Consider the following 15,099-nt stretch of genomic DNA (forward strand, 5'->3'; position numbering starts at 1 on the left):
AATACAAATAGGATTTTAGGTTCTTATTGATGGCATAGAAGGCCCGTCTTGCCTTGTCTCTACGATCGTTCACAGCTTTGTGGAAGTTACCTGTGGTTCCTATGTTTAGGCCGAGATAGGTAGAGTTGTTTGTGTGCTCTAGGGAAACGGTGTCTAGATGGAATTTGTATTTGTGGTCATGGCAACTGGACCTTTTTTGGAAGAACATTATTTTTGTCTTACTGAGATTCACTGTCAGGGCCCAGGTCTACCCTTCCATGCTGTATCACATGTGGCCGTGATTGGGTTCCCAAAGGGCAGCTCACAATTGGCCCAGCGTCGTCCAGTTTTGGCCGGGGTAGGCTGTCAGTGTAAATAAGAATTTGTTCATAACTGACTTCCTTAGTTAAATAAAAGTTACATTTAAAAAATAAATATGTTGTGTCACTGGCCTACACAAAGTACCCAATAATTTCAAAGTTTATTTAAAAATATATATGTACAACTGAATAGAAAATAAAAGCTGAAATATATTGAGTCAATACATATTCAAACCCTTTGTTATGACAAGCCTAAATAGGTTCAGGAGTAAACAGTTGCTTAACAAGTCACATAATAAGTTGCATGGACTCACTCTGTGTACAATAATAGAGTTTAACATTTGAATGACTACCTCATATTTGTACACCACACATGCAATTATTTGTAAGGTCCCTCAGTCATGCAGTGAATTTCAAACACAGATTCAACTGAAAAGACCAGGGAGGCTTTCCAATGCCTCGCAAAGAAAGGCACCTATTGTAGATGGGTTAAAAAAAGCAGACATTAAATATCCCTTTGAGCATGGTGAAGTTATTCACTAGACTTTGGATGGTGTATCAATACACCCAGTCATTAAAAAGATATTGCCGTTGTTCCTAACTCAGTTGCATGAGATGAAGGAAACCACTCAGGGATTTCACTAGGAGGCCAATAGTGACTAAAACAGTTCGTTTATTGGCTGTGATAGGTGAAAACTGAGGAGAATGGATCAGCAACATTGTAGTTACTTCACAATACTAATCTAAATGTCAGGGTGAATAGAAGGAAGCCTGTACATAATAAAAAAATATTCCAAAACATTCATCCTGTTTGCAATAAGTCACTAAAGTAAAACTGCAATTAACTTTATGTCCTGAATATTGGTTATGTTTGGGGCAAATCCAACACATCACTGAGTACCACCCTTCATATTTTCAAGCATGGTGGTGGCTGCATCATACTATATTAATGTGTGTCATCTACAAGGACTAGGGAGTTTTTTTCTTTATAAAAACAAAAGGAATAGAGCTAAGCACAGGCCAAATCCGAGTTGAAAACCTGGTTCAATCTACTTTCCAACAGACGACGAGAGACAAATTCACCTTTCAGCAGGACAATAACCTAAAACACAAGGACAAATATACACTGAAGTTGATACCAAGACGACATTGTATGTTCCTGAGTGGCCTAGTTACACTTTTGACATAAATTGGTTTCCACATCTATGGCAAGACTTGAAAATGGCAATGATCAACGACCAACTTGAAAGAGCTTGAAGAATGTTTTAAAGATCAATCTGCAAATATTGTACAGTCCAGGTGTGATAATCTCTTAGAGACTTACCCAGAAAGACTCACAGTTGTAATCACAGCCAAATAATATTCTAACATTGACTAAGGGGTGTGAATACTTATGTTAATGAGATATTTCTGAATTTCATGTTCAGTAAATTACCAAACAAAACCTTTTTGAATAGATACAAAATATCTATTCAATCTGTTTTGAATTCAGATTATTGAATACTTTCTGAAGGCACTTTTTGAAGAGGGTGGGACTCAAGCTGCATCCCTGTCCCACCCTACAGCCCTGTGGGAAGAAATCTGTGCCAATTTTAACCACACATTTGTTGTTAGTGTACATCGATTTTATAATCTGCATGTTTTTCCCCCAACACTGCTTTCCTTCAATTCATATAGCAGATCCTCATGCTAGATTGAGTCAAAATCTTTTTTTTTTTACATCAACAAAGCATTAGAAGACTGCTTTTATTTTGGTTTGTTTGTTTGTCAATTAGGGTGTGCAGGGTCAGTACGTGGTCTGCCATACATTCATTTGTTAAAAATACATTTTGACATTTTCTAAGGACATCGTTTTCACTGAGGAAATGTAGGAGTTTTGTCACGTTCTGACCTTAGTTCTTTTGTTATGTCTTTGTTTTAGTATGGTCAGGGCGTGAGTTGGGTGGGTTGTCTATGTTTGTTTTTCTATGATTTGCTTTTTCTGTGTTTGGCCTGGCATGGTTCTCAATCAGAGGCAGCTGTCTATCGTTGTCCCTGATTGAGAACCATATTTAGGTAGCCAGTTTTCTATTGTGTTTCGTGGGTGATCATTTTCCGTGTTAATGTTTGTACCACACAGGACTGTTTGACTTTGTTATTTTGTATGTTGTAGTGTTCAGTTTGACTTATTAAAATGGACAGTTACAAGCTGCAAATTGGTCCGATCTCTCTTACTCCTCATCAGAGGAGGAGGACGAAAACCCTTACAAATTAGCTGTTAATGGCAATACAGACAACTTTCCTGAGGTTGCTGTTGATGCATATCCCACGATAGTTACTGGGGTCAAATGTATATCTCTCTCTTGCTCTCACCACTCTCTGTCTCTCTGTTGTTTACGCACCCCTGCCTGGCCTTATGTGTCTATTCTCTCCCCACAATCATTTGATGTTCCTCTGTGCAATCTGCAAGCAGCATTGCTTAAATCAATCTATATGTGTCAAGGATTATTTTCATTGACCGCAACAGCAACTTCTATACCCTTGTCCTCTGCTTTTGTTTAACATATGAACACTCACAAATCACACAAACACTCACAAATGACAATCTTAATGTATAACTATAGCCAGAATAGCTAAAACAAGAATAGCTAGATAAAAGTTGAACACTTACAGATGCAGTCATTGCATTATATAAACAATGTAAATACATTTATTGTAGTTTTTGCAGTAAGATACTGGCAGCACAGTAGGTTATTGTTGATGTACAGAAAAATAATGGCAGCACAGTAGCCCATAAATTACTCTAGATTTGTAAAAAATATGGTATGGTACTGTATTCTGTGGGGTACACCACTCTCACTATCAGCTGAAACAAATATAGCCTCTTACAAGGCACACCTCAAAATATGGTAATGAGTCAGATTCTTGCCCCGCCTGCAACATTTTCCCACAATGCACCATAATGTAAACATACAGCAAAACAGGTAATACAGTACTTTACTGTAAAATTATACTGTAAATTACAGCATTTCACATGATTGTAGAGGAATGCCATTGAGCCCCATAATGCATTGCAGTACTGCACTGTAATATAGAATTACAGTTGCCAACTACAACCTTTTTTTTTTTTAAATTACAGAAATGTGTTACAGTGATAGCAAAAGTCACTGCTTGGATCTTAATAACATCCCTCAAAAATATTTTTACATTTCTCATCCAGCAAGGCAGGGAGATGCGGGTCAATCAAGCTCCTGAAGTTACGTGATTCTCCAAGCAACAAACAGAATTGAGCCACATTTCATACCTATCCTTCTATCAGCAATCACCAGTTGGGTGTTTCAGATCACTTGGGCTTAGAGAGTGTAATATATATTGAGATTGGGAATGAGTATGAATATATAGTGATATTGTTCCCTGTGGTTTTAGGTACAGTAGTTCAACTGCTCTATAGAATTGTAGAGAAAGTCATGTTTGTAGAATTTCTCTGTATATTTTGCATCAGTGTGACCCCAAAAAAATCTGATTTGGTGGTTATCAATCTACTGTAACATGCGAAATGTCAAGCACACCCTCAAATGTAAAGATGCTTTTGAAAGTAGCTTTCACAATGTGCAAACATAATTTCCAGGCATTCACAACCCACACCTTGCGTACTCTCTGTTCTGTAATGGCGTAGTGAGTCTACCTGGTGTAGCAAAGGGAATCGCACACCTATTAAAAGCCAGGGCCAACTGTGTCTCTCCACAGGAGCGCCATTTGCAGGTAATCATTGCAGTACTGTGAGTGACTCAGCCTTTTCCAAATCCATTATTTTGTCTTCCAAGAGCTCCTAGTCAAAAGACCAACCCGGTCCTGAAACCTTGTCTATGGATACATCAATGTCAAAAATAATACAACATGATGGTTAAAGAATGTCTCAACCAGTTAAAAAGAAGTCATCTAGATTATCTTAAAAATGAAGGTGTAAGTTATATTCAAGAGGTTCTTGATAGCGATTTTTATTTATTTTATTTATTTATTTCACCTTTATTTAACCAGGTAGGCTAGTTGAGAACAAGTTCTCATTTGCAAATGCGACCTGGCCAAGATAAAGCAGAGCAGTGTGAACAGACAACACAGAGTTACACATGGAGTAAACAATTAACAAGTCAATAACACAGTAGAAAAAAATGGGCAGTCTATATACAATGTGTGCAAAAGGCATGAGGAGGTAGGCGAATTATACACTTTTGCAGATTAACACTGGAGTGATAAATGATCAGATGGTCGTGTACAGGTAGAGATATTGGTGTGCAAAAGAGCAGAAAAGTAAATAAATAAAAAACAGCATAAAAACAGTATGGGAATGAGGTAGGTGAAAATGGGTGGGCTATTTACCAATAGACTATGTACAGCTGCAGCGATCGGTTAGCTGCTCGGATAGCTGATGTTTGAAGTTGGTGAGGGAGATAAAAGTCTCCAACTTCAGCGATTTTTGCAGTTCGTTCCAGTCACAGGCAGCAGAGTACTGGAACGAAAGGCGGCCAAATGAGGTGTTGGCTTTAGGGATGATCAGTGAGATACACCTGCTGGAGCGCGTGCTACGGATGGGTGTTGCCATCGTGACCAGTGAACTGAGATAAGGCGGAGCTTTACCTAGCATGGACTTGTAGATCACCTGGAGCCAGTGGGTCTGGCGACGAATATGTAGTGAGGGCCAGCCGACTAGAGCATACAAGTCGCAGTGGTGGGTGGTATAAGGTGCTTTAGTGACAAAACGGATGGCACTGTGATAGACTGCATCCAGTTTGCTGAGTAGAGTGTTGGAAGCCATTTTGTAGATGACATCGCCGAAGTCGAGGATCGGTAGGATAGTCAGTTTTACTAGGGTAAGCTTGGCAGCGTGAGTGAAGGAGGCTTTGTTGCGGAATAGAAAGCCGACTCTTGATTTGATTTTCGATTGGAGATGTTTGATGTGAGTCTGGAAGGAGAGTTTGCAGATGCCAGAAAGGAACATTTTAGGGTTTCTAAAGAACCCTAAATGGAATGGTTCTTTGAAGAACCATGCAAAAATCCAAAACAAGAAATGTTTCGGTCATCCTGGACTAGAATTGAATAGCCTTGCTGTAGGGTTTTAAGCAGTATTTGCATGGGGCGGCAGCGTAACCTAGTGGTTAGACCGTTGGACTAGTAAACGGAAGGTTGCAAGTTCAAACCCCCGAGCTGACAAGGTACAAATCTGTCATTCTGCCCCTGAACAGGAAGTTAACCCATTGTTCCTAGGCCATCATTGAAAATAATTATTTATTTTGAGGGCCAAGTTTAACCCTGATAGTGTGACCTGCAAGTCACCGTATAATGGCTTGTAAAATTAGGAGTAATTCCTGTTGGAATCCAGCCATAGTGGGAATATTCAACATTTGGAATTTGTATACATCCGCAATCTTCATTCAGAATGACTGCCAGGGTTGGGAAGACTACCTTAAACATCTAAACTGCAACAACCAATTCGGCAATAGATTGGAATAGTTTTGAAAAAAATATGTTTTTATATTTGAGTATATCAATGTATAAAACATACTGACAATATTTAAACAAACAATTTTTAAAAACTATGGTCAATAGAGCATGCTGGGAAATATGATAATGACTGTGGTTTTGGTTCAACTCTGGTTATAATTAACACCAACACTGTGTTTTTACACCACTGTATTTTAAGAATGTGAAATGTCAGAATAATAGTAGAGTGAATTATTTATTTCAGCTTTTATATCTTTCATCACATTCCCAGTGGGTCAGAAGTTTACATACACTCAATTAGTATTTGGTAGCATTGCCATTAAATTGTTTAACTTGGGTCAACGTTTCATGTAGCCTTCCGCAAGCTTCCCACAATAAGTAGAGTACATTTTAGCCCATTCCTCCTGACAGAGCTGGTGTAACTGAGTCAGGTTTGTAGGCCTCCTTGCTCACACACGCTTTATCAGTTCTGGCCACAAATGTTCTATAGGATTGAGGTCAGGGCTTTGTGATGCTCACTCCAATACCTTGACATTGTTTTCCTTAAGCCATTATGCCACAACTTTGGAAGTATACTTGGGGTCATTGTCCATTTGGAAGATGCATTTGCGACCAAGTTTTAACTTCTTGACTGATGTCTTGAGATGTTTCTTGAATATATCCAATATATCCACATAATCTATTTTGTGAAGTGCACCAGTCCCTTCTGCAGCAAAGCACCCCCATAACATGATGCTGCCACCCTCATGCTTCACAGTTGGGATGGTGCTCTTCGGCTTGCAAGCCTCCCCCTTTTTTTCACCTAACATAACAATGGTAATTATGGCCAAACAGTTCTATTTTTGTTTCATGAGACCAGAGGACATTTCTCCAAAAAGTATGAACTTTGTCCCCATGTCCAGTTGCAAACTGTAGTCTGGCTTTTCTATGTCGGTATTGGCGCAATGGCTTCTTCCTTGCTTGATCGGCCTTTCAGGTTATGTCGGTATAGGACTAGTTTTACTGTGGATATAGATAGTTTTGTACCTGTTTCCTCCAGTATCTTCACAAGGTCCTTCGCTGTTGTTCTGGGATTGATTTTCACTTTTCCTGAGTGGTATGACGGCTGCATGGTCCCATGGTGTTTATACTTGCGTGCTATTGTTTGTACAGATGAACGTAGTACCTTCAGGTGTTTGGAAATTGCTCCCAAGGATGGACCAGACTTGTGGAGGTCTATAATTTTTTTTCTGAGATCTTGGCTGATTTCTTTAGATTTTCTCATGATGTCAAGCAAAGACGCACTGAGTTTGAAGGTAGGCCTTGAAATACATCCACAGGTACACCGCCAATTGACTAAAATGAGAAGCGTCAGAAGCTTCTTAAGCCATGACATAATTTTCTGGAATTTCCCAAGCTGTTTAAGGCACAGTCAACTTAGTGTATGTAAACTTCTGACCCACTGCAATTGTAATACAGTGAATGATAAGTTAAATAATCTGTCTGTAAACAATTGTTGGCAAAATGAATTGTGTCATGCACAAAGTAGATGTCCTAACCAACTTACAAAACCATAGTTTGTTTACAAGAAATGGTTGAAAAATGATTTTTTTGGACTCCAACCTAAGTGTTTGTAAACTTATGACTTCAACTGTATCAATGTGCTGCGGTGTGTGCAGAAAGCAGTGGACACTGTGGCAACCACTCTAATGCAATGAAGTGTTAGGGTGCGCCCAAAATGGCACTCTATTCCCTATATAGTGCACTACTTTTGACCAGAGCCCGATGCCCTGGTCAAACATAATGTACTATATAGGGAATCGATGTGCACTTGAGAAAGGAACTTAACCGTAATTGCTCCTATAAGTCTCTCTGGCTAAGAGCGTCTGCTAAATGACTAACATCAAAATGTAATAGGGTGCCATTTGAGAAGCAGTGTGCCATTTTGGACGCAGGGTGCCATTTGGGACTTATACTTGGTCCATCTCTGAGCAGAAATAGAGAGAGAGAGAGTGGTATCAGATCACCACATGGCAACCATACTGTCGCTGCTTTATTGCCATCTCTCTGGCCATCCTTGATGTGATGACAGTCTCCCACAGGCATCATTAGGACACAGTCCACATTGCCTTGCCTTCCTCCCACTAAGCCTCATCACTTGATTTATACAGCTCTCTCTCCATCTCTGATCGCTGGGCACCAAATTCCTCAATTACTCCCTCTACTCACCAATTTGCTACTGGACCCAAATCTCTCTTTTATCCATGTCCTCTGTCTCACACACACATTAACATGTCTTATGCTTTGATTGATATAAGTATGTAACACCAGAAGAAGAAAAAATGTCATAGAGAAGTTACAACATAGTATCAAAGAATCCTTATTACAGAGACAGGCTTTTAACTGCTCAAGGCAATAATTGGTACCCCACTGCAGAGGTTTTGTAGAAGATTACTTCTGAAGAAGATGTAGAGAACTCAACATCTGTCTAGCATCATGCTGGTTGTGAATACTATTGTTTTTTTCCCCCAAACCTACTGTCTGCATAAGTCAATGTACAGTACCAGTCAAAAGTTTGGACACACCTACTCATAAACTAGTTTTTCTGTAAAAAAAAACTATTTTCTTCATTGTAAAATAATAGTGAATACATCAAAACTATGAAATAACATGTGAAGGCATGTAGTAACCAAAAAAGTGTTAAACAAATCAAAATATATTTAATATGAGATTCTTCAATGTAGCCATCCTTTGCTTTGATGACAGCTTTGCACTCTCTTGGAATTCTCTCAACCAACTTCATGAGATAGTCACCCGGAATGCGTTTCAATTAACAGGTGTTCTGTGTTAAGAGTACATTTGTGGAATTTCTTTCCTTCTTAAAGTGTTTGAGCCAATCTGTTGTGTTGTATTCTGACAAGGCAGGGGGGGGGGGGGTATACAGAAGATAGCCCTATTTGGTAAAAGTCCAAATTACGGCAAGAACAGCTCAAATAAGCAAAGAGAAACGACAGTCCATCATTCACTTTTGAATGAATAGCGTGCCCAGAGTGAACTTCCTCCTACTCTGTCCCAGATGCTAATATATGCATAGTATTATTAGTTTTGGATATAAATACTCTGACATTTCTAAAACTGTTTGAATGATGTCTGTGATGTCGGTCGCATCGCACTTCGCTCCGCAGGTTGTATAACTTTTTCATTACATTTCATTATAGTACAACGGTTGATTTGTCTAATCTTAGCAATTTCTTCTTAGCTAGCTACATAGCCGTCCTTGTATCAGAGATAATTGCATAATTATCGTATTTCGTCGCCCTAACGTAGCCTTCACTGCTATTCGCCCAGCAGCTAGCATACGCTAGCAAACGCTAGCAAACGCCCACAGATTAGCATCACTGTAGTGCTATTCACTCAACTGAACGACTTGATTAGTTTAGTGTTAGCTAGCTACATAGCTGTCTTTGTTTCCAAGATAATTGTGTAGTTTAGAGTGTGTAGTCTTGGAGTGATTATCTTAATTTACCGAGGTTCGCTAGCCAGCTATTTGTCGTCCTTAACGTAGGAGACTCTGCTAGCTAGCCAACAGCTAACAGCTAACAGCTAGCCAACGTCTACTGAATAGTATTCAACAACCCGGTCGCATTCACAGGTAGTATCACATTTTCATTTCATTTCATTACAGTACAACGGTTTGATTTGTTTGATCGTAGCTAGCTACATAGCTAGCTACATAGCCGTCCTTGTATCAAAGATAATTGTGTAGTCTAGAGCGAATTTCTAGGTTAGCTAGCCAGCTATTGTCGTTCTTTTAACGCAACGTAACGTAAACAACACTGCTAGCTAGCCAGCTAGCCCCCGAATAGTAGCACTGTAGAAACTATTACACTCAACGGAACGACTTGATTAGTGTAGTGTCAACAACGCAGCTACTGCCAGCTAGCCTACTTCAGCAGTACTGTATCATTTTAATCATTTTAGTCAATAAGATTCTTGCTACGTAAGCTTAACTTTCTGAACATTCGAGACGTGTAGTCCACTTGTCATTCCAATCTCCTTGCATTAGCGTAGCCTCTTCTGTAGCCTGTCAACTATGTGTCTGTCTATCCCTGTTCTCTCCTCTCTGCACAGACCATACAAACGCTCCACACCGCGTGGCCGCGGCCACCCTAATCTGGTGGTCCCAGCGCGTACGACCCACGTGGAGTTCCAGGTCTCCGGTAGCCTCTGGAACTGCCGATCTGCGGCCAACAAGGCAGAGTTCATCTCAGCCTATGCCTCCCTCCAGTCCCTCGACTTCTTGGCACTGACGGAAACATGGATCACCACAGATAACACTGCTACTCCTACTGCTCTCTCCTCGTCCGCCCACGTGTTCTCACACACCCCGAGAGCTTCTGGTCAGCGGGGTGGTGGCACCGGGATCCTCATCTCTCCCAAGTGGTCTTTCTCTCTTTCCCCTTACCCATCTGTCTATCGCCTCCTTTGAATTCCATGCTGTCACAGTTACCAGCCCTTTCAAGCTTAACATCCTTATCATTTATCGCCCTCCAGGTTCCCTTGGAGAGTTCATCAATGAGCTTGATGCCTTGATAAGCTCCTTTCCTGAGGACGGCTCACCTCTCACAGTTCTGGGCGACTTTAACCTCCCCACGTCTACCTTTGACTCATTCCTCTCTGCCTCCTTCTTTCCACTCCTCTCCTCTTTTGACCTCACCCTCTCACCTTCCCCCCCTACTCACAAGGCAGGCAATACGCTTGACCTCATCGTTACTAGATGCTGTTCTTCCACTAACCTCATTGCAACTCCCCTCCAAGTCTCCGACCACTACCTTGTATCCTTTTCCCTCTCGCTCTCATCCAACACTTCCCACGCTGCCCCTACTCGGATGGTATCGCGCCGTCCCAACCTTCGCTCTCTCTCCCCCGCTACTCTCTCCTCTTCCATCCTATCATCTCTTCCCTCTGCTCTAACCTTCTCCAACCTATCTCCTGATTCTGCCTCCTCAACCCTCCTCTCCTCCCTTTCTGCATCCTTTGACTCTCTATGTCCCCTATCCTCCAGGCCGGCTCGGTCCTCCCCTCCCGCTCCGTGGCTCGACGACTCATTGCGAGCTCACAGAACAGGGCTCCGGGCAGCCGAGCGGAAATGGAGGAAAACTCGCCTCCCTGCGGACCTGGCATCCTTTCACTCCCTCCTTTCTACATTTTCCTCCTCTGTCTCTGCTGCTAAAGCCACTTTCTACCATTCTAAATTCCAAGCATCTGCCTCTAACCCTAGGAAGCTCTTTGCCACCTTCTCCTCCCTCCTGAATCCCCCCTCCTCCCTCTCTGCAGATGACTTCGTCAACCATTTTGAAAAGAAGGTCGACGACATCCGATCCTCGTTTGCTAAGTCAAATGACACCGCTGGTTCTGCTCACACTGCCCTACCCTGTGCTCTGACCTCTTTCTCCCCTCTCTCTCCAGATGAAATCTCGCGTCTTGTGACGGCCGGCCGCCCAACAACCTGCCCGCTCGACCCTATCCCCTCCTCTCTTCTCCAGACCATTTCCGAAGACCTTCTCCCTTACCTCACCTCGCTCATCAACTCATCCCTGACCGCTGGCTACGTCCCTTCCGTCTTCAAGAGAGCGAGAGTTGCACCCCTTCTGAAAAAACCTACACTCGATCCCTCCGATGTCAACAACTACAGACCAGTATCCCTTCTTTCTTTTCTCTCCAAAACTCTTGAACGTGCCGTCCTTGGCCAGCTCTCCCGCTATCTCTCTCAGAATGACCTTCTTGATCCAAATCAGTCAGGTTTCAAGACTAGTCATTCAACTGAGACTGCTCTTCTCTGTATCACGGAGGCGCTCCGCACCGCTAAAGCTAACTCTCTCTCCTCTGCTCTCATCCTTCTAGACCTATCGGCTGCCTTCGATACTGTGAACCATCAGATCCTCCTCTCCACCCTCTCCGAGTTGGGCATCTCCGGCGCGACCCACGCTTGGATTGCGTCCTACCTGACAGGTCGCTCCTACCAGGTGGCGTGGCGAGAATCTGTCTCCTCACCATGCGCTCTCACCACTGGTGTCCCCAGGGCTCTGTTCTAGGCCCTCTCTTATTCTCGCTATACACCAAGTCACTTGGCCCTGTCATAACCTCACATGGTCTCTCCTATCATTGCTATGCAGACGACACACAATTCATCTTCTCCTTTCCCCTTCTGATGACCAGGTGGCGAATCGCATTTCTGCATGTCTGGCAGACATATCAGTGTGGATGACGGATCACCACCTCAAGCTGAACCTCAGCAAGACGGAGCTCCTCTTCCTCCCGGGAAGGACTGCCCGTTCCATGATCTCGCCATCACGGTTGACAACTCCATTGTGTCCTCCTCCCAGAACGCTAAGAACCTTGGCGTGATCCTGGACAACACCCTGTCGTTCTCAACTAACATCAAGGCGGTGTCCCGTTCCTGTAGGTTCATGCTCTACAACATCCGCAGAGTACGACCCTGCCTCACACAGGAAGCGGCGCAGGTCCTAATCCAGGCACTTGTCATCTCCCGTCTTGATTACTGCAACTCGCTGTTGGCTGGGCTCCCTGCCTGTGCCATTAAACCCCTACAACTCATCCAGAACGCCGCAGCCCGTCTGGTGTTCAACCTTCCCAAGTTCTCTCACGTCACCCCGCTCCTCCGCTCTCTCCACTGGCTTCCAGTTGAAGCTCGCATCCGCTACAAGACCATGGTGCTTGCCTACGGAGCTGGGAGGGGAACGGCACCTCAGTACCTCCAGGCTCTGATCAGGCCCTACACCCAAACAAGGGCACTGCGTTCATCCACCTCTGGCCTGCTCGCCTCCCTACCACTGAGGAAGTACAGTTCCCGCTCAGCCCAGTCAAAACTGTTCGCTGCTCTGGTCCCCCAATGGTGGAACACACTCCCTCACGACGCCAGGACAGCGGAGTCAATCACCACCTTCCGGAGACACCTGAAACCCCACCTCTTCAAGGAATACCTAGGATAGGGTAAGTAATCCTTCTCAACCCCCCTAAAAGATTTAGATGCACTATTGTAAAGTGGCTGTTCCACTGGATGTCTTAAGGTGTATGCACCAATTTGTAAGTCGCTCTGGATAAGAGCGTCTGCTAAATGACTTAAATGTAAATGTAAATGTATAACAGAACTCATATGGCAGGCGAAAACCTGAGAAAAACCCAACCAGGAAGTGGGAAATCTGAGGTTTGTAGTTTTTCATTTTCAACTCAGCCCCCATTGAAGATACAGGGAGATATTAGTTATGTTTCACTTCCCAAGGCTTCCACTAGATGTCAACATTATTTAGAACCTATTTTGAGGATTCTACTCTTAAGGAGGGGCTGATAATGGCTCTTATGAGTGAGATCCCATTACCTGGATCATTTTCATCAACATCTGCTAAATTGCAGGGAGCCAAATTCAAATGAAATTACTACAAATATTTAATTTTCATGAAATCACAAGTGCAATATAGCAAAACACAGCTTAGCTTGTTGTTAATCCACCTGGCATGTCAGATTTCAATAAAGCTTTTTGGCGAACGCATACCAAGCGTTTATGTAAGAACATCTCTCTCAGTAGAGACAGCTAGCAGCCAAGTAGATTGGTCACGAAAGTCAGAAAAGCAAAAAATGTAATTGCTTACCTTTGATGATCTTCGGATGTTGCACTCACGAGACTCCCAGTTACACAATAAATGTTCCTTTTGTTCCATAAAGATTATTTTTATATCCAAAATACCTCCATTTGTTTGGCGCGTTGTGTTCAGAAATCCACAGGCTTGAGTGGTCACGACATCGCAGACAAAAATTGCAAATAGTATCCATAAAGTGCGTAGAAGGATGTCAAATGTTTTTTATAATAAATCCCCAGGTTGTTTTTACAATATATAATCGAAAATATGTCAACCGGAATGTCGCTTCTTCCATAGGCGAGAGAGAGAAAATGGCTGTTGCTCATGAAAAACTCTGCTGGCACCCAGCAATCCACTGACGCGATGGGTTCTTTCTTGCTAATTTTTTCAAAATAAAGGCCTGAAACTATGTCTAAAGACTGGTCACAGCTTGAGGAAACCACAGGAAAAGGAATCTGGTTGATATCCCTTTAAATGGAGGCAAGGCATCCAATGGAACAGAGAGCTTTCAGGAAAAACAGCACATCCTTGTTGGATTTTCCTCAGGTTTTCGCCTGCAATATCAGGTCTGTTATACTCACAGACAATATTTTGAGTTTCTAGTTTCATATATATATTTGCATATGCTAGTTTCTGGGCCTGAGAAATAGGCAGTTTAAAATTGGTATGTTTTTTAGCCAAAAACTAAAATACTGCCCCCTACACTCAATAAAAACATCCTAAAGATTGATTCCATACTGAGGTTGGCATGTTTCTACTGGCTGTAATGGAACTTTCTCTAAAATCTGACACAGCGGTTGTTTATCTAAAGTTCCATGTATCACTTCCGGCGCCGACAGAGATGGCCGCATTCCTAGGAAACTATGCAGTTTAGTTTTTTTACGTGTTATTTCTTACATGAATACCCCAGGTCATCTTAGGTTTCATTACATACAGTTGAGAAGAACTACTGAATATAAGATCAGCGTCAACTCACCATCAGTACGACCAAGAATATGATTTTCGCGACGCGGATCCTGTGTTCTGCCTTTCAACCAGGACAACGGAATGGATCCCAGCCGGCCACCCCCAAAAAACGACTCCTTAAAAGAGGGAAACGAGGCGGTCTTCTGGTCAGACTCCGGAGACGGGCACATCGGGCACCACTCCCTAGCATTCTTCTCGCCAATGTCCAGTCTCTTGACAACAAGGTTGATGAAATCCGAGCAAGGGTAGCATTCCAGAGGGACATCAGAGACTGTAACGTTCTTTGCTTCACGGAAACATGGCTGACTGGAGAGACGCTATCGGAGGTGATGCAGCCAGCGGGTTTCTCCACGCATCGCATCGACAGAAACAAACATCTTTCTGGTAAGAAGAGGGGCGGGGACGTATGCCTTATGGCTAACGAGACGTGGTGTGATCAAAGAAACATACAGGAACTCAAATCCTTTAGAATTAGAATTCCTCACAATCAAATGTCGACCGCATTATCTACCAAGAGAATTCTCTTCGATTATAATCACAGCCGTATATATTCCCCCCCAAGCAGACACATCGATGGCTCTGAACGAACTTTATTTGACTCTTTGCAAACTGGAATCCATACATCCTGAGGCTGCATTCATTGTAGCTGGGGATTTTAACAAGGCTAATCTGAAAACAAGACTCCCTAAATTGTATCAGCATATCGATTGCGCAACCAG

The sequence above is a fragment of the Oncorhynchus keta genome, chromosome 4 (genome assembly GCF_023373465.1).
Source record: "Oncorhynchus keta strain PuntledgeMale-10-30-2019 chromosome 4, Oket_V2, whole genome shotgun sequence".
Lineage (NCBI taxonomy): Eukaryota > Metazoa > Chordata > Actinopteri > Salmoniformes > Salmonidae > Oncorhynchus > Oncorhynchus keta.